Here is a 23,574-nt window from a genome sequence, read left to right on the forward strand (position 1 = left end):
GCCACGTGGGTTATTCAGGGCCCAGAGGTGCTGTTCTCAGGTGGAGCTGAAGCCGGAGGGCCAGAGGTCAGGCTGGGTCACACACAGACGAGGCTCTGTGGTTGACAGAATAACAGCCAGAACCTGGGACTCTGTGACCTTACGAGTCAAAGGGGACTTTGCAGGTGGGACTAAGATAAGGATCCTGAGGCGGGAGAGGATCCTGGATGATGCAGGGGCCCCATGTCATCACAAGGCTCCTTATGAGAAGGAGCAGGAGGCTCAGAGTCAGAGAGAAGATGTGTGGATGGAAGCAGAGGTTGGAGGAGAAGACCTTGCTGCCCCTGGAGCTGGAAGGAAGGGCCGCGAGCCAAGGAATGTGGGCACCTCCGGCACTGGGGAAGGCCCAGAAGCAGGTTCTTCTGTGGAGTTTCCAGGACCAGCGCAGCCCAGCTGACACTTTGATTTTAGGACATACAAATCTGTTTTTTTTTTTTTTTGAGGAAGATTATCCCTGAGCTAACTACTGCCAATCCTCCTCTCTTTGCTGAGGAAGACTGGCCCTGAGCTAACATCCGTGCCCATCTTCCTCTACTTTATACGTGGGACGCCTGCCACAGCATGGCTTTTGCCAAGCGGTGCCATGTCCGCACCCGGGATCCGAACCAGCAAACCCCAGGCCGCCAAGAAGCAGAACGTGCTAAATTAACCACTGCACCACCGGGCCGGCCCCTAAATCTGTCTTATTTTAAGCCACAAAGTTTGTGTAAATTGTTCCAGCAGCCACAGGAAGTTCATGCAGGCTGATATTGTCCACTGGGGTCTGGGGGAGGCTGCAGAGGGAGCTGGACCTTGGAGGAGGGGGCCGGTGGGAGGAGAGCCTGGCTCTGTCCAGAGACCCTGCGATGCCCCGGCTCAGACACCTGCCTGCAGCTGCTCCCTGAAGAAAGGAAGCCTGGGCTTTCCCTCCTGCCGGAGCCACCCCCACTTCCTACAGGTGGAAAGGGAGCAGGGGTCACGGGAGTTGGGTCTGGGTGTGGGGTCTCCTTCCTCATCTTAACAAGCCTCGGGCCACATCACCATAAATGAACAGCATGAGGGGCCCCGGGGGAGTCTGTTCACTGCTGAGTGCCCCTCGGGGTGGTGGGTGGGTGGGTGGACCCAGCGGGTGTGGAGGTAGCTCCCCATGCAGCCTTCCACCTCCACGTCACAGCACATCCTGGGGCAGCTGGTCTCCAACCTGGCCTCCTGCTAAGGTCCCCAAGGGCAGGGGCCACTTCCAACCCCTTCCCCACGGGGTCCTCCAGCCCCCAGCCTAGGCCTGGCACAGAGGGAGGAATCAGAGAAGGAAGGAAAAGGGGGAGGGGTGGGGGGGGAGGAACTGACAGAGAGATGGATGGGGTAAGAGGAGGGACAGAGGCCGAGGGGCAGGGAGGGCGGGCGCTCCTGGCCTCTGACCCCTGGCTGCCCTTGGGTGAAGCCCTGATGAGGACTGAGCCCACGGCAGCCCTGAAACCCAGATAACAAGCATGGCTCCGCAGGGCTTTTCAGTCCGAGGCCTGCGATGGATCGATATTGGATGATGACCTTGTTGTTTAACTCCCAACTACTGGGGATGGAGGGCCCCCCAGGGGAGGGAGGAATCTCGGCCGTCTGAGACCCAGCCCCAGTGGGGAGCCAGCCGGGCAGGAGAAAGGTCTGTGTGACAGGGACCCAACCTTGTCATACCAGGAAGCCAGAAGCTGCTGGAAACCTCTCTCTAATCCCGTTCTAACCCCATGATCTAATTTCCCGAAGGACTGGGCTAAAAGACACCTGGGGGGTGAGCGACAAATTTAGACCGTGCACGAAAGTGCTGAGTCACGGCTGCCTGTTTGGAAAACAGCGAGCTAATTAAGTTACTGTCGGAGGAGAGGCGGCCGCAGAGGAGGCAGTGGAAAAAACCAGCTCGCAGAGAACCGAGAATCACCCTGGGCACTGTGACCCCACGGCCGCCACCCCACTTCTGCTGTCCTGCCCGAGCTCTCCAGAGGGGGTTGGGCATCCCAGGACAGCCCCCTGTGTTAGAGGCTGTGAGAATGGGTGCACGGGAGGGAGGAGCTCGGGCGCCCCCACACCCAACCCCCACCCTGGAGGAAAAGGCAGAAAACTCAGGGGTCTGCGTGGTGAGTCCAGCCCACCCGCCCCACTGGAAGCCCTGCAGACCGTTGGCTCCCGGAGGGCAGAACTGGGACTTCCAGCGCCTTCATCGTCCAGCATCCACCCCACTTTCTTCCCTCCCCGGGCACCTGGGGAGCCTCTGAGCCCCGGTGTCAACGAAAATAATCCGTAACCAATCTATAAATGAAAATTTGGGTAAGTTTATTCTGAGCTGAAATCTCAGGACCATGGCCCGGGGCCTTTCTGCCCGAAGGAAGAAAGGGCACCGAAGAAGTGGGGTGCAGAGTGGTTATATACCCCCATACAGGACGTTTCACCTATGATTGAAATGTCCCTCCCACAATAGTCACAAGATTGCCCTGTTGGCACGGCACTTGATGGACACAGCAGGTAGTCGGTCCGCTATCTCGGCGGGCACAGCAGGAGGCAAGTCTATTGTAGGTGAGCGCAGCAATCAGCTTCTAGCCTAAGGAAAGATGCTTAATCCTTAAGGGAATGACAACGTTGGGAGGGGGAGGGAAGTTGCACCTTTATCTCAAGGGCCTTTGTTCTTGCCATAGGGAATGTCTAAAGCAGATATACAATGCGTACTCAACAGCCACGGTCAGGCCCTTTTGGAAAGACAAGGTCAGGCCGAATTAGATTTACACCAAATCGCTTCCTCATATTCTCCAATATATCCTATTGCGTGCCATTTTTATTTGTCACCGGAGTGTGCTCCGAGCTGGGTTAGAGGAGTGAGCAAGCTCTGCCCTCAGAGCTCACAGTCTGGCCATGAGACGTCTGGGGTATCGGGTGAAACTGAGGATGCTGTCGCTGGTACCACCCCCAGGGAAGGAAGTGAGTTCCTGGGTGAGGCCAGGCTGCCGGAGGCAGGCAGGGATGGTTAGCGCCTGGATCTGAGCAAAGAGATGGCATTTGACTTCAAACGGCTCAATTAACAGTTGCTTGCAGACACCCATTCTGGGATGGACTGTTGCACGGGGTGGGCACAAGGGTGGACCCAACCCCTCCCTGCCCCCAGGAGCCCAAGTCCAGGGGGATGTTCTCCCCATTCAGACGTGTAACAGGCAGGATAAGGCCATGGAGCTGGGTTCTCTGCTCCCTGGACCACCGCGATGCCCGGCCTCACCTCCCACGCCCATCTTATCAGCACAGCACCTGGGGCCTCAGAGAGGGAGTGAGTCTGCCCGGACCCTGAGAGACCTCTGTGCCGGGAAAGTACCCCCCGCTTGGCCGGGCTCACCCAGGCGGGCTGTAGAGGCTGCATCTCAGTGGGAGCTTCTCCCCTCAGCAGGAGAGGTACCTGGGGGGCTGTTCTGCACCCTGCGGCCCAGGGCTCTGCTTGTGCCTGGGGCTCGCTGGTCCTAGCCAGAGACGGGGTTCAGGCAGGAAGACATGCCCCCCTCCAAGACTTCCCCTCGGGGTGTCTAAAGCCCCTCCCCTGGGGACGGACCTCTCCTTCAGCTAGGGGCAAGGATCACCCCAGGGTCCCTGTAGACATTACAGGCAGGGGCAGAGGACCCGTGTGGAATCCATTCCTGAGGATAGGTTTGCAAGGAGACAGGACCATCAGGACCTGGGTGTACAGGCCCCACCCCCCGCCGTCTGTCCCCGACAACCTCGCAGCCTCATGCCCTCCACACTCTCCTCCCCACACTTTAGCTGTTCTCGGCCCTGACATCTCGCTCTGACCGCCAGGACTTTGCTTGGGCTGTTCCCTCTGCTAAAAATGCTTTCCCCGCGCCAGGTGGGCCAGCTCTTCCTCATCCTCCCGTTCTCAGAAGAAACGTCACACCCACAAGGAGACTCTCTGCATGAGGGTCAGACTTGGGCAGCCCAGGGATGGTTTCACAGCTCAGCTACAGGACCTGGAACTTTCCGGCCTCCATTCTGCCTTCCCTAGGGGGTGGCCTTTGTCTTAATGGCCCAAGATGGAAGCCTGAGTTCAAGCCATCACATCTTTGTTCCAGGCAGCTGGATGAAAGACGGGACAAAGAAGAAAGGAGTCGTGGGGTACTCTCCAAACTGCCTTTTAGGGTCTGTTCCCAGAGCTCACATATGGCACGTCTGCTTATCCCATTGGTCAGTACGCAGCTACATGACTACCTGTCATGCAAGGGAAGCTAAGGAAAGCCAAGCGCCTTCCCACCAAAGCTCCCGCTGGCAGAAGAGGACGCAGCGGTCAGGGACATGGCCTGAAGTGGCAGACCCAGCTCTGCTGTGCTTTGAAATCTCCCTTGTGATCTCAGGATGCCGGGATATTCTGCAGTCTGTTCCAGGACAGAGTGGCCTCGGTTTCGCAGTAAAGCAGTTCCCACCTCCTTCCCTGCGGACCTCGGAGGAAAATGGCGCAGCCTGGGGACCGCCACAGGCTCCTCTGGCTTTGAGGCAGTGAGGGGATTGACAGATGAGGGGGCAGGAAGGAGGAATGCGGTGTTGGGGGGCTGTGTGTGCGCACACACCTGCGTGCTCCTATATTCTCCTAATAATGGCCACACTCCCTATTTTACGTTTAAACGTCTGCAGGGCCTGGGCCTTGCTTGCTCAGCAGGAACCCCCAGGCCCTTTGCCACCACGTGTCCTTCTGGCTCCCTGCTGGGCAGGCAGCCCAGCTACCGGGATTTGTAATGACCTGGGCCTGGCCCGCCCAGATCCTCCATTGTCCCACGAGAAGAACAGTGCGTCTTACGGTGACACGGAGCGCCTCCATGTGAGCTACCGTTCTGGGAACGCTGGTCGTACCAAGGACAGCCCTCTGGCAAGCATGCAGCCTTTGTCCCTCTGCCTACTTAAGCAAGCTTCTCTTAGGGGGCGGGTGCAGGTGCACACTGCCATCCAGCCGGCCGCCACTGGACACATTCCCGTAAGTAGAACCCAATAAACCTATACGTCTCATTCACAGTCTCTGGGTTGTTTCTTCCATCTCTCGGCACGATATCCTGCCGCCCTAGCCCAGCTGGGCCTGTGGCCTGACAATGTCATGTCACATTTTACAGCTAACAGCTTTCATTCTCAAAGGTGCTTCAGACTCTCTTCATCTCCTAGAGGAAAGAGATTCTTCTGCAGATGAGAAAACAGAGGACTGGAGAGCGAGGCGCCTTGCTTGCCATCATCCGGCTGGTCATCAGCAATGTCTGGATGAGAACCCGGGACTCCCGTCCTCGTGCAGCGTGTTTCGTCATTCCGCTGCCTCATCGGGAGCCCCGGGGGACCCACTGTTTGGCAGAGCCCTCTCTGTGTCTGTGAACCTGGAGGTCAGACGGGCTCCCGGCCAGCCTTGAGCAAGGCCCTGCGCGTGGCCAGAGCCCTGAATCGGTCACGCACGTGACTCCAAGCATCTGCATTTTCCAGGAAGTGATCCTGTTAGCTCAGGAGGAGCTTTGCAAACCCGGGGGCAGTTCCAGCTGGAGAGTTCAGACTTGTTAGAGGTGGGAAGGGTGTGAAAGAGTTGGGTTGCATCGAGCTTTAGAGCGGGACCAAAGGGCCGGAAATAGGCCCGCAGGCCCACCGCACGCCCAGCGCAGCCCGGGCCAGAAGGCGGCACCCAGAATATGCGTCCCCTCGCCAGGAGCTGCTTCTCTCAAGAACAGACGAGCCCAGCAGACAACTCTTCCCAGAGCTGAGTGGCAGCACCGAGGCTGGTGACCTCCAGGCAGGTAGGGAGCCTTCCGTCTGTTAACTTTCCCCGTATCCTGCCCTCCCTCCCTGGTGGCATCTCTGGGAGGGAGCAGCTTATTGCATTGAGCTGGGGGGGACATTGAGGCACCCCGCTGTGCTGGGGGTGGGGCATCTCTCCCCATGTGCCTTCCCCCCCACGTCATCCTGCCTGGGGACCCCATTCACCAGCCAGCCCGCACTGACCGAGCTCCCGCTGTGCTCCTTCTGCCTCTTCAGCCTGGAAGTCCAGGCCCTCTGGACCCCACCCTACCCCAAGCCGTGGCCGTTCCCCCCTGAGGCCTCATCCTGGGCCCTCTCTCTCCACAGCATACATCCTGGGCCTCTCCCTCCTACCTCTGTTCAGACTGGTTCCCCCCCCCCATTCACCCGCCAGCCCTGCCCTGGACCACGAGCCCCGAGGTGAGGCGGGCTGATGTTTCTTTGGGAACTGTCAATCTGTGTTTCCCGGAAGGCCCTCGACCCCACGTCTCCTCACCACCCTCTTGGCTCCCTAAGGCCACACACAAGAAGTCCAGCATTCCTGGCTCTCAAGGATTGGGGAGCAAGGTGGAGGGGCTGACAGCACCAAAAATACACCCGCCACAGATGGCCGTGCTGCGGCCTCGGGTCAGAACAGCAGGTGTCACTTTGACCCCAGGCTGACGTAATTCTGTCTCGGGAGGAAGGAGCTTGCCGAGGCCTGCAGGGTAGGCAGTGTGGCTCATCCACGACAGGTCCGCAGGCTCTGACCAGGGCCCCGAAGGCGGGCCTGGAGATGCTGAGTGAGGACTGCAGGCAAGGGGGGCCGTCGGCTCTCCTCCTGGGCATTCCTTCCAGCGACTGCCAGCACCTTCTCCAAGCCACGGGCTGGGCCGTGAGGCCTCCGAACTCTCTGCAGAAAGCCTGCTCTTCAAGCTGAGGCTGCCCCGGGCTCTGCTCCAGTCCTCCCCCGCCCCCTTGGCTGGGGAGAAAGTCTGGAAGCAGACTGGCCTGCATCTGCTGAACGCCCTCTCTGAGCCGGACCCCCCCAGGCCCATGGCTGGAAACCCCCTGTATGCGGTGAGGGCTCCCAGGGCTCCGAGACCCTGTCCCACCCAGGCCTTTCCTCCCCACCCCAGGTCCACACCTCAGCTGCCTGCCTGACGTCTGCACATGGATGTCTAGTGGAAGTGTCCACCCGGCGTGTCCAGAGCAGGATGCCCAAGGTCTCCCATCACTGCCAATGCCCCCAGAACTTCCCGCTCACCACACACCACCACACTCTTCCGGCCACTCAGACCAGAGACCCAGGAGGGGCATGGGTTCCTCTCTTCCTCACCCCAACCCCCGGCCAACGTAAAGTGGTGTTGACTCGGCTCCTAAAGCATCTTCCAAATCATGCGCGTCCCTCAGCCTCACTGATCCCACCCTCACCGAATGTCTTCATCTTCTGGACCAGAGCGGTTGCCTCCCACAGGTGCCTGTCCCCCTCCCCCTGCACCCTGTCACCCATCACAGAGCAGATGCTGGGCCTTCCTGCTCCCAACGAGCTCCTGGCACTGCTTCGCCCCACCACCCTCCAACGCTCCACCCACTGGATTTTGTCCATCAGACTGAGCGTTGCCCAGGACTCTGCAGCTGGGACAGGGCAGGGCCTGGGCCTCCTCTGGGGCTGCCTGGCCCAGGCCCCCTCGCTTCCCACAGCCCCGGGGAGGACAGGCCTGTTTTCCTCTGCCTCCTGGACTTCTTCCCTGCTCTGAGTCCATCCTGTTACTCCCAGGCCAGCACTTTCCACTCACAGAGGTCAGAGACGCTAGAAATGCACAGAAGGATGTGAGGTGACAGTGCGGCTCCCGGACCTCTCCCCCACAGCTCTGGGCAGCCCCATCCTCCCCCACAGGCACCCCCCCAGGGCTCACGGCAACTCCTGAGAGGCGTGCAAATGTGTGCACAGGTGTGGATCGGCGTCTTGGGGCTCCGTAACCACTGACCACACACTGGGTGCTTTACAACAACAGAAGTGTGTTCTCTCCCAGCTCTGGAGCCCAGAACTCCGGGGCCAAGGTGTCACAGGGACGTGCTCCCTCGGAGGCTCCAGGAGAGGGTCCTCCCTGCCTCTCCCAGCTCCTGGTGGCACCAGTGTCCCTCGCTTGGGGCCACATCCCTCCGGGCTCTGCTCCCTCCTCTCGCGGCCTCTCCTACCCTCTCTTCTTCCTTCCTCTCTTCTCTTCTAAGATTACAGTCACAGACTCTGGCGGCATATCTTTTGGGGAGACACCATTCACCCCACTACAGTGTGCTTTTTTCCTTCTCATTTTCTAGCACCTCTGTGCCCACAAAAGCTTTTCCCCCATCCTCCTCTTTACAAGGGCAGCACCCAGACTGTTTGTCCCTCTGTCATGCTCGGTGCAGGCGGACGCCCCATCAATGCTTAGCCTTCTGCTCCGTGCCATTCCAGGTAGAGGGTGGTGGACAGCGGGAGTCCCCAGGAGGCCCCCTGGCCCTAGACTAGTCAAAAACTCAGTGTGGACCGAGCTGCCTGCACAGCAGCAGCCACAGGCTCCCTCGTCCGCCTGTCACAGTGTGGCCCAGACTCAACGTGGGAGGCACGAGGTCAGACTCGCTGGAGCATTTCCACAGCGGCACGTGGTAGATGTCCGGGCCTCCACTGCGGAAGCTGCAAGTAGACCTCGGAACAAAGAGACAAATTGGCACCCAGAGGTGACACGCGGGCGGGCAGAGCCCTCATCAGGCCCGCGGCTCATTACCGCTGCTCAGGCAGCAGCCACGGGGGCGAGTTCACACCGCGGGCGGTGCGCACGCTTAGATCTGATTCATCACCATTTTACAGAAGTTCAGAAATGAGGAGGAGGGGAACGTGTGACCCACTTCTGCTGGCTGATGGGCACCGGCGCTGGCAGGAACGCCATGGCAACTAGATGCACCAGCTTCATTACATCAGCCCGCAGAGCCTCCTCACCAAGGTCAATGGGGACAGACAGCTTCACCCCTCACCGTCAGGGCAGAGAAGGAGAAGGAGAAACCGACCGTCTACAAGAGGAGCCTGCCTGCACCGCCCTCCCCGGCCAGGTGTGCCCAGGTATCTGCTGGAAGGACACGGCCACAGATCGGAGCCGTGCCCATCCTCCTCCTCTGCTTCCGAGGGTCCCACGCCAGCTGGCCCCCTGTCCATGTGACAGTTGCCTGGTCTGGCAGGGCCAGCCTCATTTCTTCTCCTGGGGTTCACCTGCCCACCTGGCCTCTGACGGGGCCGTGGGCACTCCCCACCCCAATGCCACCTGGAGTGCTCGCTGGGGATGACGTTGTCTCGCTCTCACTGTGTGACCATGCAAGGGCAGGGCTCTGTGTGTGGGTGAGGTCACTTATCAACCCGTGTTTAGCAAGCCCTCGCTGCCTGCCAGTGCCCCACTAGCACTCCTGCTGTGTGGGGCGGGTTCTGTGTCCTCCGGTGCACACTGCCGCGGGTGTAGAAAGACGGGAGGGGAGTGATTCCAACTGAGGATGACAGGGGAGGGCTTCACGGGGGAGGCAGCCTCCAGACTGGGCCTTGAGGCAGGGAAGACAGAAGGATTCTTCCCTCTTTGGGGCAGCCCTTAAAGCCCACTCACTCCTGATTGCACAGAGCCCACGGCCACCTGCCCACGACCACCTGCCCACGGCCACCTGCCCACAGCTACCTGCCCACGACCACCTGTCCATGGCCACCTGCTCACAGCCACCTGCTGACCTCTGCTGCTCCCCTTCTCTCTCAGCCGGCTCTGTACCTGCTTTTCCTGCAGCCTCCCTTAAATTAGCAAAGGCTGCTCCTTTCTCTGGTCTCCACTTAGGTGCCTCTTCTTCCAGGAAGCCTTCCTTGCCTCCTAGACCTATGAAATTGAGATGCGGTGCAAACAGGGCCGTGGGTGGTGCTGGAGTCTCTCATTGTCCCTTTAAAATTCACTCGATGGGGAGGTTCTTCAACACTGGACGAAGTCTCAGGCTGGTCTGTGACTTCCAGTCATTGAGCTCCACTTTTTCCTACTTTGTCCAAAGATGTGGCTTCAGTTTAGAAAGAAGATTGTCTTGTTCCCAGTGAAAATGACACTGACAAACGATTGACCATTAACTGTGCCCCTTGCCCTAGCTTAAGGGCTGGGCCAGCTCTGCGACTCGATCGACCGGGGTACGGACCAGCCTTCCCCGTCATGGCCTCCAGCTTCCTCCCTCCACCCTCCCGGTTGCCGACCCCCAGGGGCTCAGTCTGGGGAAGTTCCTACTGACCGTGCTGTTGCAGGACACGCCACAATCTCCGGACCAGGCAGACGCTCAGAGCCGATGCGCTGGCACGTGGGCGCATTTGGGGCCTTTGGGGGGCTCCCCAGGGGTCTGGCCCTCTCCTCTGCCTGGCTTCCCCATCCCACACCTGCAGGCCCTTTCTTCAGGGTCCCCCATGCTCTGAAAGAAGCCCTGAGGGATCCAACCCCTTTGAGATGACCCCCCATGACCCTTCTCCCATGAGACCCAGGGCCGAGGTGTGTGCTGATGGCACTGTGGCCCTGGTAGGAGGGACCCTCGGCTCCCCGACGCCTCCTTCACTTGCCCCTTAGCTTCCTCCATGTGTCCCCAGCTTTGGGATCTCTTCTCAAGCTCCTAGAGCGGCCCGGTCACATTCCTCACTCGTCCTCCGCCCCTTGGCGGAGAAGCTGGGGGAGACCCTTTCTGTCCTGCGCACGCGAGAGCTTCTTCCATCCTTCAAACCCATTCTCAGAGATTTCCTCAGGAAAATATGCATCTTTTTTATCTTTTTGAGGAAGATTAGCCCTGAGCTAACCTCTGCTACCAATCCTCCTCTCTTTACTGAGGAAGATTGGCCCTGCGCTAACATCCGTGCCCCCTTTCCTCTATTTTATATGTGGGACGCCCGCCACAGTGTGGCTTGATAAGCGGTGTGGAGGTCCGCAACCAGGATCTGAACCAGTGGACTCCGGGCCACTGAAGCAGAGTGCACGGACTTACCCACTGCGCCATCAGGCCAGCCCCGAAAATGCACATCTTGATGTGCAGTCTCATTTGGAATTGCAGGTCGACCGGATCCTGGTGCTTAAATCAGCCAGGATGGGTCTGACATCATCCCAGTAGCTTAAAAAAACAGAGGTTTAGGTCTTGCTCACGCACACGGACGTGGTGGGTTAGCCGTGGGCTCTGCCCACTCACAAGGCAGGCTGGCTGAGGGGCCCACGGAGAATGTGCTGATCCAGGAGGTGGAGGGAACCGGAGCTCCTGAGGGTCCTGCTCGGATGATCAAATGCTCAGCCAGAGGTTCCACATCCCCCTCTGCTCAGAGCTCACTGGTCAGAAGCTGTCACATGGCCTGCCCACCCACAGGGACCCAGGGAGTGCCACCTGCCCTCAAGGCCTGGAAGGTGGAGAGCCAGAGACACCAGGCGAACAGAGCAATGAGGCCACAGCAGGCCACGGGAGCCGTGAAGGCCTCCTCTTGCAACCTGGGCCCCTCCCGAGGCCGCGTCCCACAACCGCCTGCACCCCTTCTCCTGGTGCTGCAGTCCCCTGGGGCTGGGAACCCCCGAGGGCAGGACCAGCTGAGTGCCAGGCCCCGGCGCTCAGTGTTTGTTAAATTAATAAATCACGCGTGGAAACTGCTTCTGCTCCGGGTTCTTCGAAGGCGGCGCTCCCAGGAGGCTCAGTCTGCTCTCCATCTGGGCGGGGGAGCCTTCCTGAGGTGTGATCACAGCTCCTCTGGTGGCAGGCCTGGCTCTGACGACACTCAGGGCGGGCACAGCTCCCTTGGGAGCAGAGGCCCCCTCCACCCCCACCAGTCACATGGGTCCCTCTCCCGGGGCAAGACGGGGGGGCTCTGCCACCCTCCACTCCTTCCTCCTCCTCCTCCCTCCTATCCTCCATGAAGGAGCCTAAGGTCGGCGAAGCACCTTGGCAGTTGCTGGTGGGGTGGAGGTGGGGAGCATGCACACCAGAGTCCGCAGGGGCCTGACGGCCCGTTTCCCAAGTCCCTCACTGCTGTCCCCAGCTGTCACCCCTCGCCTCTCCTGCCACCCCAGCCCTCCCCCACTCATCCTTTCCTCTCGTCTGTCCCCAGCTCCTGTAGTGGCTTAGAGAAACTGGCCTTAGGGGCAGAGAGACGTGGTGGCCCAAGCTCAGCCTGAGATGCAGCCTGGGGCAGGGGTAACTGTTCTGCAAATAGAGCCGGTTCCACGGGGTTTGTGTCCACGGGGTTTGCGACGATCCGCTGAGCAGTGATGAGTAATCCCGTAGCTGAACGCTGCGGCTGTGACACAGTGGACACGGCCATCACAGTTAGGCGACAGCCTCCAGAGTCTGGCCTCACCCTGCCTTCTCTCCCATCCCCTGTGCCCAGCCCGCCCTCCTGCCCTGACCTCTCGCCCTCCCACCACCTCCATACGGCCACTTGTGCCGTCCCTCTTCCTGGCTGGTCGTCTCCCCTTCTCCCTCCATCGCAAGCCCTCACGTCACTCCTGCATTTGCAGTTCCAGTGTTTGGAATCAGTGTCTCTTTCCTCTGAACCCCCGCCCCTTGCTCTTTCGCATGACATCTGTCACAGTGACTCCATGGTACCGTGCCCTCTGAGGCTGAGGCTTCCCTTCCAGCCCTGAGGTCGGCCGAGGTCAGCTGCTCCAGGCCGAGTGCTTGTCCTCCCTGGGGAACAGGAGCAGTTGAGGGCGCTTCTCCGGAAAGGTGAGAGAAACCCCGAGAGAGGAGATGCCCTGGGCCGGGTGGGAGGCCTGGGCTGTGCGACGGCCACACGGACCGAGCTGGGGACGCTCGGGGACCCCTGGGCCTGCTTTTCCCAAGTGTGGAATGGGAGGGAGCAGGTCAGGGCTCTGACCCCGCGGAGGGTGTGGGACGCGCTTGTGGGAGGGGGCGGGGCTTGTTCAAAATGCAGATTCCCGCCTCCGCCAGGGCCCTGGTCAGGAGCGTCTGGGGGCCCAGGGGGCAGTGCCAGCGGTTTCTCCGGTGATGCTGACGCAGGGAGTTCTCCTTCACCATAGTGAGATTCCCCGTGAGCCTCCAGGTCAGCCCTCGGGCCTGCTGCTTCTGCAAAGGGAAGGGGTGGGGTTCCCTTGGAGGCATGGTGACATCCACCACCCCCAGAGCCGAGCTGGCTGTCCCATGCCCCCGTCTACGGAAAGAGGCGGCCAAGCACTGGCAGGAGGGATGGTTCGGTCTTAACTGTCATTTCCCCGAGGCTTCATCACACACAGACTAAGAAAGTTTGCTTAAAGGTATTCCTTAAAGGTGTGGGGCCACATGGGGTGGCATTCAGCCATAGGTCACAGAAACCTGACCAAGGCGACTTATTCAAATTCAGGTTCATTATTTTCACTTAAGTCCAGAGATCTGCAGTCAAGCCCGCTGTGGTAATGCCACAATGACATCAGGGACCCACTCACAGCCTCTTGGTCACAAAATGGCTGCAGCCTCCCCAGACATCATTCACATTTTAAGCTGGAGGAAGGAAGAAGGGTGAAGGGCAAAAGCTATGAGCAACTGAGTCTTCCTCTTTTGATGGAGAAAACAGGAGCTTTTCCAGGAGCCCCACCTGCCAGACTTGCGCCTACATCTCCTCCAGAACTGGGTCTTGGGGCCATCGTAGTCTCTGGTGTGTGTGGTCATGAATACCTGCAGCTGAGCGTGTTGCTGTGCCAAACCAACAAGCTGCTCCTGAGGAGGGAGGGCTGGTGGGTGTTGATTAGGTGAGCTACGGCACTGGCCCCTGGAGGTGCCGTCACCCCCAGGAGGCGGATGGAACTCAGGCCAGAGGGGTCTGCGCTGGGCTGGGGGGGAGGCACTTTCCTCCGGCAGAGCAGTTCGGAGAGCGCGTGGTTAAGTTAAGGTAGAGCTCCTCGGCTGCTCCTTCCTTGTTAGCTGCAGAGAAGGCCACCGCTCTCCGTCCTCTCTGACCCAAGTCGTCAGTGACAGGGGAGAGCGTGTGACAAGGTCCTGTGCTTGAGGCACTCAACCTGCACACGGCCTGACGAATTCTGGCCGCATGATAGTGCTCACATCACACATCCCATCGCATCAGTCCACTGCTGCCGAGACCCCAGGGCCAGAGGGCCCCCAGACCGTGCGTTTCCCACCCCCCTCGGATGTGCTTTCCCTGCCCCCCTGGGGAAAACTGACCTCTTCACTCCCTGAAAACAGCCAGGCTTTGGGCCCAGCAGCCTTGGAGGAGTGAAAACTGGATTCAAAGGATCCGGCAAGCGCTGTAAGAAAGGGGCAGGCGTGGGCCTCGGGTTCCAGGGGCGCCGACTACAGGTCAGTCACCTGCTCACCCTCTGAGGGCCACCACCCCCTGTCCTGCAGCCTGGCGGTCACTACAGTGTGAAGCCTGGGACAGCTCGCACCATTCCCCAGACCCTGGACAGAGCTCTGAACCTGCCTCTCAAGGCAGCCATAACAACAAGAAGAGTAACCTCACATCCGAGAGCGTGAGTTCTAGAACCAACCGTGAGGTCTGGTCTTGGCTGCCACTTCCAAGGTTGGAGACCCTAGAAATAACTCTTTTTTGGGGGGAGGGGGGAAGATTAGCCCTGAGCTAACATCTGCTGCCAGTCCTCCTCTTTTTGCTGAGGAAGACTGGCCCTGAGCTAACATCCGTGCCCATCTTCCTCTACATTATATGTGGGACGCCTGCCACAGCATGGCTTGATGAGCGGTGCATAGGTCTGTGCCCAGGATCCAAACCAGCGAACTCCAGGCCGTTGAAGTGGAGTGTGCAAACTTAACCGCTATGCCACCAGGCCGGCCCCTCGAACTAACTCAGATTTCTCTGAGCTCAGATCCCATTTAAAGCCCTTTCTAGGACTTGAGATGAGGGGAAGGCTGTCATTCTGACCGTGGCTTCTCCCACATGGCCCTCACTTAGAGATATTTTGCCTCTCCTCCTTCCCTCCTTCCTTCTTTCTCCGTCTTCTGACAAGATGCTTTATGAAGAGCGTGAGGAGCCACTGCTTCTCCAGCACGAGTCCGTGCCAGGGCCGTGCCGAACGCCTCTGCGCGTCGTCTTGTGTCGTCTTCACAACGACTCCCAAGTCACTGCTGCCGCTTCCCCAGGTCGCGGATCAGGAAGCACCAGCCGCCGCTCGAGGCTGCAGAGCCGACGGGGGCAGAGCCAGGAGCCAGACCTAGGGCTCGCCGACAGCAGAGTCTGAACTCAGACCTATCTCGCTGTAACATTCCTTTAACACTGTTTTTTTAGTTCCAAAGTGGTAATTGGAAAATGCAAAAAAAGAAAAAAAATCAAACCAGTGAGGTTTTCTTGCGCACACACGCAAAAGCTTAGTCAGAAATGAGATTTGTCCAGCCGTGTTCTGGCGAGTCTGGAACGCCGCTTGCAGGTCAGGGATGGGGGGCTGGGGCGGAAGAGGCTGCCTGGAGCCCGAGCCCTGCGGCTCTGTGCCCATCTCCAGGGTCCTCTGGGACCCGTGTGCCCCTCCTCCAGGGGTGGGAGCAGAGGCCTTTCTTCCGGCTCCAGAATCAAGGCTGGCACGTGAAGGTTAGTGCGTCCTCTGGGGAAATGTCCCCTCCCCCTCCGGGAGGACAGTGTGCCTGAACAGGACGATGTGACAGCAGAGGGGCTCTGAGCTGGGTCTAATTAGCTCTTCCCAGCGCCGGGCGGCAGGTGCAGGGAGCTACGGAGGGCGAGCATCAGGTTGGAGGGGGAGGAGCAGGCAGGTCTCCTTGCAGCCCAGTGGAGGTGGAGCGGTCCAGGGCCCGGGGGGCACCAGCGCTTCCCGTTCACTCAGCTGAGGAGCCCCCGGCTTCGGGGTGAGAGGCCCTGTCCCCAAAGCTGGCCCTCTCCAGCCCACAGACAGGGCCCAGGCCTCGGCTCCTCCCAGAGTTTTGGGACTAGGGGCTCCATGAGGAGACCGGAGGAGGCATCCCCCAGCCTGCTCATCCTGGGAGTGGGGAAATGGTAGGTTTGTATTAACCTTACTCCAAATGTCCTTGGCTGTCCAGACTCCTGCAAGGAGCTGCTTAAGTCCCGACAACGGAGGGCCGATCTCCCAACACTGAGACGAGCTTTCACCGTGAGGATGAACAGAAGCCCACAGACGCCAGCGTACTCTGCAGACACTGACTCCAGTGAGGGGCGGCGCTCCGCCCGCAGCCCCTGCCCCAACTCCCAGGAAACGTGGGGCCGTGTGACCGGGCAGCGTCCCCTGGCACCCCGAGCCTGGTGCAGAGCCTCCGGGCTGCCTGCCTGATAGCAGCGACCGTCCTTGGCCATCATGTTAGTGGGCGCGTGGAGGGCCGGGAGAGGAGCTCCCGCCAAGGCCAGCACTGACGCTCCCTGGGGAGGCAGACGGGACCGGGGCGGAGTGGACAGCAGAGGCCTGGGTGCTCGTCCTGACCCCGCCTCCCACACCTTGGGTGGGTCCACCTCTCAAGCTGGGCTCATGCCAGTGAACTGGGCTGACGCGGCCATCCTCCCGGCCTAGGTCACGGCGCGTCTCAGGGCTCGGTGAGAGGAGGGTGGAGGGAAAGTGCTCTGCAGACCCTGGCTGGAGCTGGGGGGCATGGGCAAGTGGGGTCTGCTTGTGGCAGCGTGGTGCTCACCCTTGTCCGGGGCAGTGGGACCAGGTCAGGCCAGGCAGTGACTGGTTTGTTCCCCGTGGAGGGAGACGCCTGCCTGCCTTGCTCCTGCCGCCTGTCAGCCCCGATTCTTCACTGTAGAGTGGCTTCGTGCTGCTGGAGAACAGCTTCTGGACTCACAGGGGGAGGTAGGTGACGAGACGCCCTGGCCTCGGAACGCCGACAGACTGGGCTGGGTGACGGACGGTCCATCCGCAGTCGCTGGCTTCAACGAGCATCGACTGGATGCCCCGCTCTTGAGGGGTGTCGGGAGGTGAGGTGTGTGCGTGTGTGGGGAGAGCGGCCCAGGGACGGCCAGAGACAGTGAGGCCAGGGCAGCAGGGGCCCACGGGGCACGGCGTGGGGCATCTGGCCCAGCTCTGCCCTGCTCCCCCAGCTTGGGGCTACCTGGGCACAGTCGCTTTTCCTCTCAGTGTGGGAGCCTCTCCGTGGGGTCCAGGTTAGCATCGCCCCGTGTTCCACAGAGCACTGGCCCCTCCAGATGGTCTGCAAGGACAGAGGAAACAAGGTTAACCAAGTCTGGGGACTGGGCCTCCAATATGCTCACCCAGGGCAGGAAGGAGCAGAGGGCCCTTTTCCACGGAGCCTCCACTAAGCGTATTCCTGGCTATGCTTCGGTTGTGTGAGGATGCTGGCCATGAGGAGTCCATGTGACATCCCTGCGCAGCCAGGCCCCTGGCCAGAGAGCTGAGAGCCCTGGGCTCACGTGGACGGGGACAGGAGTTCCAGCTGGGGACCCGAGCATGCCTCCAGCTCTGAGTGTCCCCTTGCCCTGCTTCCCCCAGACCACAATGACTGTCCCAGTCCCCCACCGCCCTCACATGCTTCCTCCCAGGCCCTCCAAGGTCTGGGACAAGGTGGTCAGTCCGGGATCATAGCCGAGGACCACCGGGGGGGCTCCAGGAGGCCGGGCTGTGGGAGCTGGGAAGACCCTGTGGTCTCGAGGCGTCTTTCTGCTGCCCTCCCAGAGTCTGCTTGTGCAATCCCATGACTGTGGCTTTAAATCACGCGGCCAGGGCATTCATTCTGGAGGCTGGAGCCCGCATTTCTCGTGGCTAACGCATTTCTCAGGAAGGGACATGCCGCAGCCGCCTATCAATTCAGGAGGTGCTGGGGATGGCTCCGCGCACCTAGATGGAGACGGATGCGCGTGTCGGGAGCGGGGGCCTGCACAGCTCAGAGGGAGACGGATCTCCCGCACGCCATGGAGAGGCAGCTCATTCGTTTGGGGGCGAAGGAGGGAGGGTGGGGGACCGAGCCTCCCATTTGTCTGACGACGCAGCCGAAGCTTCCTCACTCGCCTCAGCACCTGGCTCTGAGCGACATGAGCCCATGGGATTGAGGGCCAGAAGAGCCACGGGGAAGAGTGGGCGCAGCTGGGCAGCCAGTGGGGGTCCCCAGAAGGCAGCAGCCCACAGGCCTAGCATCTAGGACGCCAGCTCTAGTCTCAGGTGCTCAGGCACTGACCCGCCGCTCGACCTTGGAGTTAAGGAATCCGAAACCAGGGGATGCCAGACAGATGGCAGTGGGGCGCATCTGATCCGGCACCTATCCCTCCTCCTTGGCCCCGAGCGAGGCCTGTGGAGTCAGCGCACGGAAGACACGCTGATTGCTGGAAGCCGCAGAGGTGTGCTTTCCGGTTACGTGGCAGAGCCTGGCGGAAGGGGAGGGAGGAGGGCCGTCTCAGCGCCCCTCTCTGTGGAACGGGAGAGCTGAGCCTCCAGACACTGGAAGGCTTTCCGGCTCCAGCCCTTTGACCCGTGGACCCTCCAGGTCCACAGCCCGGGGGGCTGGACACAGCCGGGGGAGTCCGTTTCTGCATTCTGACTCTGGCACAGACAGGAAGCTGGGTCATTTCCAGTGTCTACCCCGCCCCGCGCCCCTGTTCATTTCCATGGGATTTACTGCTCACGCCCTGTGTCCCAGGGACTGGGCTGGGTGTGTGGCCTGAGCGTGAGACAGGCGGCACAACCCCGGCTCCCGAGGAGCACACGAGTTGGGGGGCATCCATGAAACCACAGCTCCTTCAGAAGAGAGCCCTGGACCGCCCTGCACCTTTCCAAGAAGCCCGCGCTGGAGGCAGCCAGAATCCTGCCCATGCAGAGCGTGTTTCACCAACACTCTGCCCTTCCTTTCTGTCCTCACCCTCCTTGCCGGCCTCCACCTCAGGGCCTTTACACGTGCTGCCCTTCTGCCCACAACATGTTCTGCCAGATCTCGCACAGCTGGATCCACTCCTCCGACAGGCTGCTCCTGACCATCCAGCCTCAGTTGTTCAGAGCCACTTGGAGACACACTGGCCATAATCTCCTCTTCACAGGTCTCCCCCCGACAACCCGGAATTTGTCATGCAGTTGGTTGGTGACAGTCTCTCTCTCCTGATGAGAGCAGGAGCCTTATCAGTCTTAGCATGGCTGCCACCAACTGCTGCAGGGCCGGCCCACGGGACACGAGGTAGAAACGTGCTGCGTGAATGACTAGCGGTTCCCAAAATGAGCAAGGGGCTGCTCTGATAAGGGGTCCTGTTTAGAAGCCCCCGCCCCACTCCAGGACAGTCTGACGCTGCGTCCCCCGGGGACTCTCAAGGGCTCCCATGCTCTGGTGCGAACCTCTTTTCCAGACGTGGCGGTCCTGCCTGCGCCCCCAACCTCACGTGACCCCCAACCTCACGTGACCACGAGATGGACCGCGCTGGACTCAGCGTTCGTAGGTGAGTCTCCACCTTCCGGGAGAGCCCAGCCCTGTGACTGTTATTCATGGGGGCATGGGGGACATCCTCACAGCCAAATGTGATGGTCACCTCCCAGGCTCCCAATGACATCACCTCCCAGGCTCCCATGCCGTGTGGTCAGCGGCCCCCATCCTTCTCCAGACCCCACTAGACAGGACCGGGGCGCCTGATGAGAGAGCGATGTGGAATTCACCCAGCATGCTGATGGGGGCCGGGCCTCTCCATCAGCAGACAGGGGAACAGGGGGTATCTGGGCTGACAGGTGAGGGGCTGTCCGTGGGAGTCACCCTGCCACGCGCAGCTGAGAGTCACGCTGAAGTCAGAGGACTCTCTGCCCGGCCAGCATTTCTAATTCCTGCCCAAGCCGGAGGGAGATCTTTGCCCAGCTTGACAGAAGTTTGGGTCCTGAGTCAGCCCAGCGGATGGAGTGTTGGAGAAAGTGATTCTTAAAAAACAAAGAGACGGTGGAATTGGAGTTGCCGGTGGAGTTGCCATCAGTTTTCCTTCTGTAAGAACAGCACAGAATTCAGGATGTCGCAGAGCTGCCCCAGAACGCAGAGAACATTGTCCCAGGAAGCCCAGAGCTCCGGGGGCTGTCACAGACGCGGGGAGTAGAGCCCTGGGGGGGGAACCGGGATACTCCGGGCCCCCCCAGTTCGGTCGTGTTAATAAGTGTTGTTAATTTTACAGGTTGGTGCCCGTCGGAACTAGAAGAAACGCAGGGTTCCCTCTCAGCGAACAACTCCGGTCACAGACAACAGTTCCTTTGTAAACACGAGTTTGGGGGCAAACGAGAGAAGTGACATGCCATTCTCTCTGTTTATCGTGGACAAGAAAGAAAGGAACAAGAATGTTTCCGTAGGTTTGGGAAAAAGTGGTTTTACTTGCCGAGACGGGGACAAATGGCCTGTGTAAAAACAACCTCTTACTCGAAGACGGCTGCAGCCCTTGGTGAGATCTGAGGCTCCTCATTTCCCACTTGGGTTGAGGCCCCATGTTCACCTCTTCGGGGCCGGGTGGGAAAGAGGCGGCAGGGGCTATGGGTCACCATGTGATGCTGAGTCATCAAGAACCGGGGGAGTGGTGCTGAGAGCCCTGGAGCTGAGTGCTAATGACCAGGGAGAGCTGTGTCTGCTCCTCCCCTCCCCTAGCAGGCAGCAGGCTCACCCTCCTCCAAGGACTGGGGGCTGGCCAAGAGACTTGAGCAGACAGAACCCCTTCCCCCTTGATACAGACCTGGTCCCATCAGGGTGAACCTCAGAACTCATGGTCAACTATTACAGGAAGTGATGTATCCTTGCTCTGCCTAGATGGTTAGGAGGGGACATGAGGTCAAAGGATGGCTCCTGGCAACCATACTGTGACCATGAGGGCAGCCAGCTCAAGGATGAAGCTGAAGTATGGAGAAGGCGGAGCCAAGAGGAGCACAGAGAAGCAGCTCCCGATCACACTGTGCCTGGGTCTTAGAAGCTTCCAGATGCCTCAGTTAGAAGGGGAGATGAATGCTCATTGCTTAAGCCAATGTGATTTGGATTTTGTGTTTCCTGGAACCAAAGCAGGCCAACGGAATCAGCTCCCTTCTGCTGAGCCCAGAGTGCATCCCAGGCTGGAGGAGCCCCACGTGTGCGATGTCATTCATCCACGTGACAGTCCCATTTCACAGACGAGGGGACTGAGGCTGAGAGAAGTAGGGAGCATGCCAGCGATCACACCGGACACGGAGGAGCTGGCGTTGGGGCGTAGGTCTGCTTGGCACCAGTGTTCCGACTCTGACCCACACACTGCTCTGTCTTGTGCGGGGGAACCAGAGGGGTCCTCGGGGAGAGGAGGCAGGGGAGCGGGGCTCACAGGCGGTCAGCAGCCCGGGCGGCTCGCCAGGCTTCTCGGCGGGAGAAATGGGGGAAGGGGACCAGCTGGGAACAAGGCTCCTGTTGCTGACCGGAAATTGCCTGGTCTCCCTGATCGCCAGTGGGGATGTCTGGGTGGCCTGTGCATATCGGGGAACTGGGACACTGGCACTTTCCACGATGGAGAAGCAATGAGACTGCGCTGCCCGGCTGAGAAATGTCCCTGTCTTCGTTATTCCCATGGAAATGCATAAAAATGTTCCATTTGGGGAACGGAGCCAACTTCCAGCGCGGAGTGTAGGGGAGGTGGGCGAAGGAGCATCGCGGTTTGCAGCTGTGTGGCTTCTCGGTGCTGCTCTGTGGAAGGACCCTGGGAGGGAACAAGCAGTATTTAGAAGTGATCTGGGGGGAGTTCAAGAAATACGCTGTTCTGAGTTCAATGTCGCCCTCTGAATCTCTTCAAAAGTCTCAAATAACGCGGGAGTGCTGTGTTACCGAGACGCCGGAAACCCCCCATCTGCAACTGGAGACCCGACGTGGAAGCCGGAGAGGGGCCAGGAGCCGCTCTGCTAACCATCAGCCGGCAGAAGGGGCTGCCCTGACCCCGGGCAGCTCCCCCCAGGGACAGAAGACCCCCTGTGGCAGCTGCCTCATGGAGCCGAGCCCCGCATGTGGGAGCCCCTGGGACGCGCCCCCGCCCCTCCCAGCGGCGGGATGTGCCAGAACCTGGGCCCTCTGCTGACACCAGCGACGCCAAGGAGCAGCCTGCGGGGGAGCAGAAGGGGTCTTGGGCCTTCCTGGGGCTAAGGGGGCAAGCTGTAGGGTGTCTGGCTGGAAGAGGGTCTGGGGACTCATCTCTCGTCAAGGGAGAGGACGAAGCCTTCACTTTCTCAAGGGCACTGTCAGCAGGGAACCCTGCCTTTGGCAGATTGCACCTTTTGTCGCCCAGGAGTGCCTCACCCTGTGTGTGCGACTGTGGACCAGGGTTCACCAGGTGGGAAGCGAGCCCCTGAGGAGGGGCTGGGGGTCTCTCGGCCCAGTTTTAAAGATGACTTAGAGATCCTCAGCAGAGCCAGTGGGAAGCCGCACACTCGCTGGGAGAACAAAACAGGACTGGAATGTGACAAACAGAAATCCATCTGGAGGGAAAATAGGACACACGCCACATTCTCACGGGTTCAGACCGAACCTGCGGCATAAAGTGGCGCCGCGGAGGCTGAACCCCATCCACACCGCCCCAAGGGCCTCACAGCGCCAAATCTGGTTTTTCATCCAGCACAGCTTGGAACCCTTCTGAGACGGTCTGCTCGAGGGGGGTTGGGGTGCAGGTTTATCGTTTTCAGACTTGCCTTGCTCCAAAGAGTCGTGGCAGCTGAAAAAGTCCGTGGGCGCATGTGTGACAGGAAGGGTCTCTGGGGTTTCCGTGTCCGGTGTGGTGACAGGGAACAAGGCCGCTGCTTGTTGGATGAGGACATTGGCCGCTGGTTGGAGGAAGCCCTGGCTCGGAGGGGCTCCGGCCGTGGGTGCCCATCCCTGGGTGGGGAAGGGCAGTGGGGTCTTGGGTCTGAGAGATGCAGACTTGGGCCTGGGTGTGTCCCCCTGGGCTTGTGAACTGGGGCAATTAGAACATCACCTGAGCCCCATTTCCGCGACTCTTGCATGGTGATATTTGTACCTACCTGTGTCTGTGTGTGCCTGACCCATAGTGTGGCTGCCGAGTGGTCCCCACCCTTGCCTCCACCTCCAGGAGGGGGTACATGACATCACACACATGCTAGGGGCTACTGGGTCCCCCCTCGCTGACCCAGCCTTCATTTCCATGGCAGGGAACACGCTGGACTCTCTGGATGGATGGGGTGTGGCGGGAGTCGCTGCAGCTGCTCCCACCCAGGGCTCCTGTCTCGGCCCAGCCACCTGCTCGTGGCCCAGACAGCCAAGTGGGTGACAGATAGGCATTCTCATTTTACAGCGGAAACTCATTTCCAACTTCTTTTCATATAGGATTGCCTCCGCGGATGGAAATTCACCAGATTCCTGAAGCCACCAATGACTTTTAATATTACAGGCGTTCTCCGCTTTTTGCTAATTTAATTTCTGGGGCTATTAAAGGTAGCCTGGAGAAACACCATCTGTGGAGTGGATGATAGACTAGAGAAGGAATGTTAGCAGGAAGGCTGTAAATTTCCACTTTATCAGGGACCCGGGTATCTCAAATCAACCGGGGGAAGTAGTGAAATGCTCATCAGGAGAATTTCTCAATCAGGAGCCTCTCCTGGTGCCATTTGTCATTTCGATCGATCAGCTCCTGACGTGCTCGGCCCCCGGCAGGCCCCTGACTCTCACGTCCACGTGTGTTTCCAAACTGCCAGCAGAACAGCCATGTGAAAATAAAATATTTACAGGATTTTACTATTTTTCTCAAAATTCCATGAGCCCCAAGTTCACTTCATTTCAGTGACAATTGGGCATATTCCTGTAGGAAGAGCTTCATCTCCTCAGAGTGGGAGAAGACCGCGTCCACATGAGCTTGTGCCTCCCGCACCACCAGTGTTAACCTGTAGA

At 59.8% G+C, this 23,574-nt stretch overlaps 2 long non-coding RNA genes across 2 annotated transcripts; both read left to right on the forward strand.

The window, feature by feature from the left end:
* The first annotated feature begins 5,526 nt into the window (after positions 1 to 5,526).
* On the forward strand, positions 5,527 to 11,438 carry LOC138920694 (uncharacterized). The gene is made up of 2 exons (XR_011432347.1): positions 5,527 to 5,798; positions 6,918 to 11,438. It is a non-coding gene; the product is annotated as an uncharacterized lncRNA (long non-coding RNA).
* A 4,360-nt stretch (positions 11,439 to 15,798) lies between these two features.
* On the forward strand, positions 15,799 to 23,139 carry LOC138920695 (uncharacterized). The gene is made up of 2 exons (XR_011432348.1): positions 15,799 to 19,144; positions 19,856 to 23,139. It is a non-coding gene; the product is annotated as an uncharacterized lncRNA (long non-coding RNA).
* Positions 23,140 to 23,574: the final 435 nt, after the last annotated feature.

The sequence above is a fragment of the Equus caballus genome, chromosome 25, assembly GCF_041296265.1.
Source record: "Equus caballus isolate H_3958 breed thoroughbred chromosome 25, TB-T2T, whole genome shotgun sequence".
Taxonomy (NCBI): Eukaryota; Metazoa; Chordata; class Mammalia; order Perissodactyla; family Equidae; genus Equus; species Equus caballus.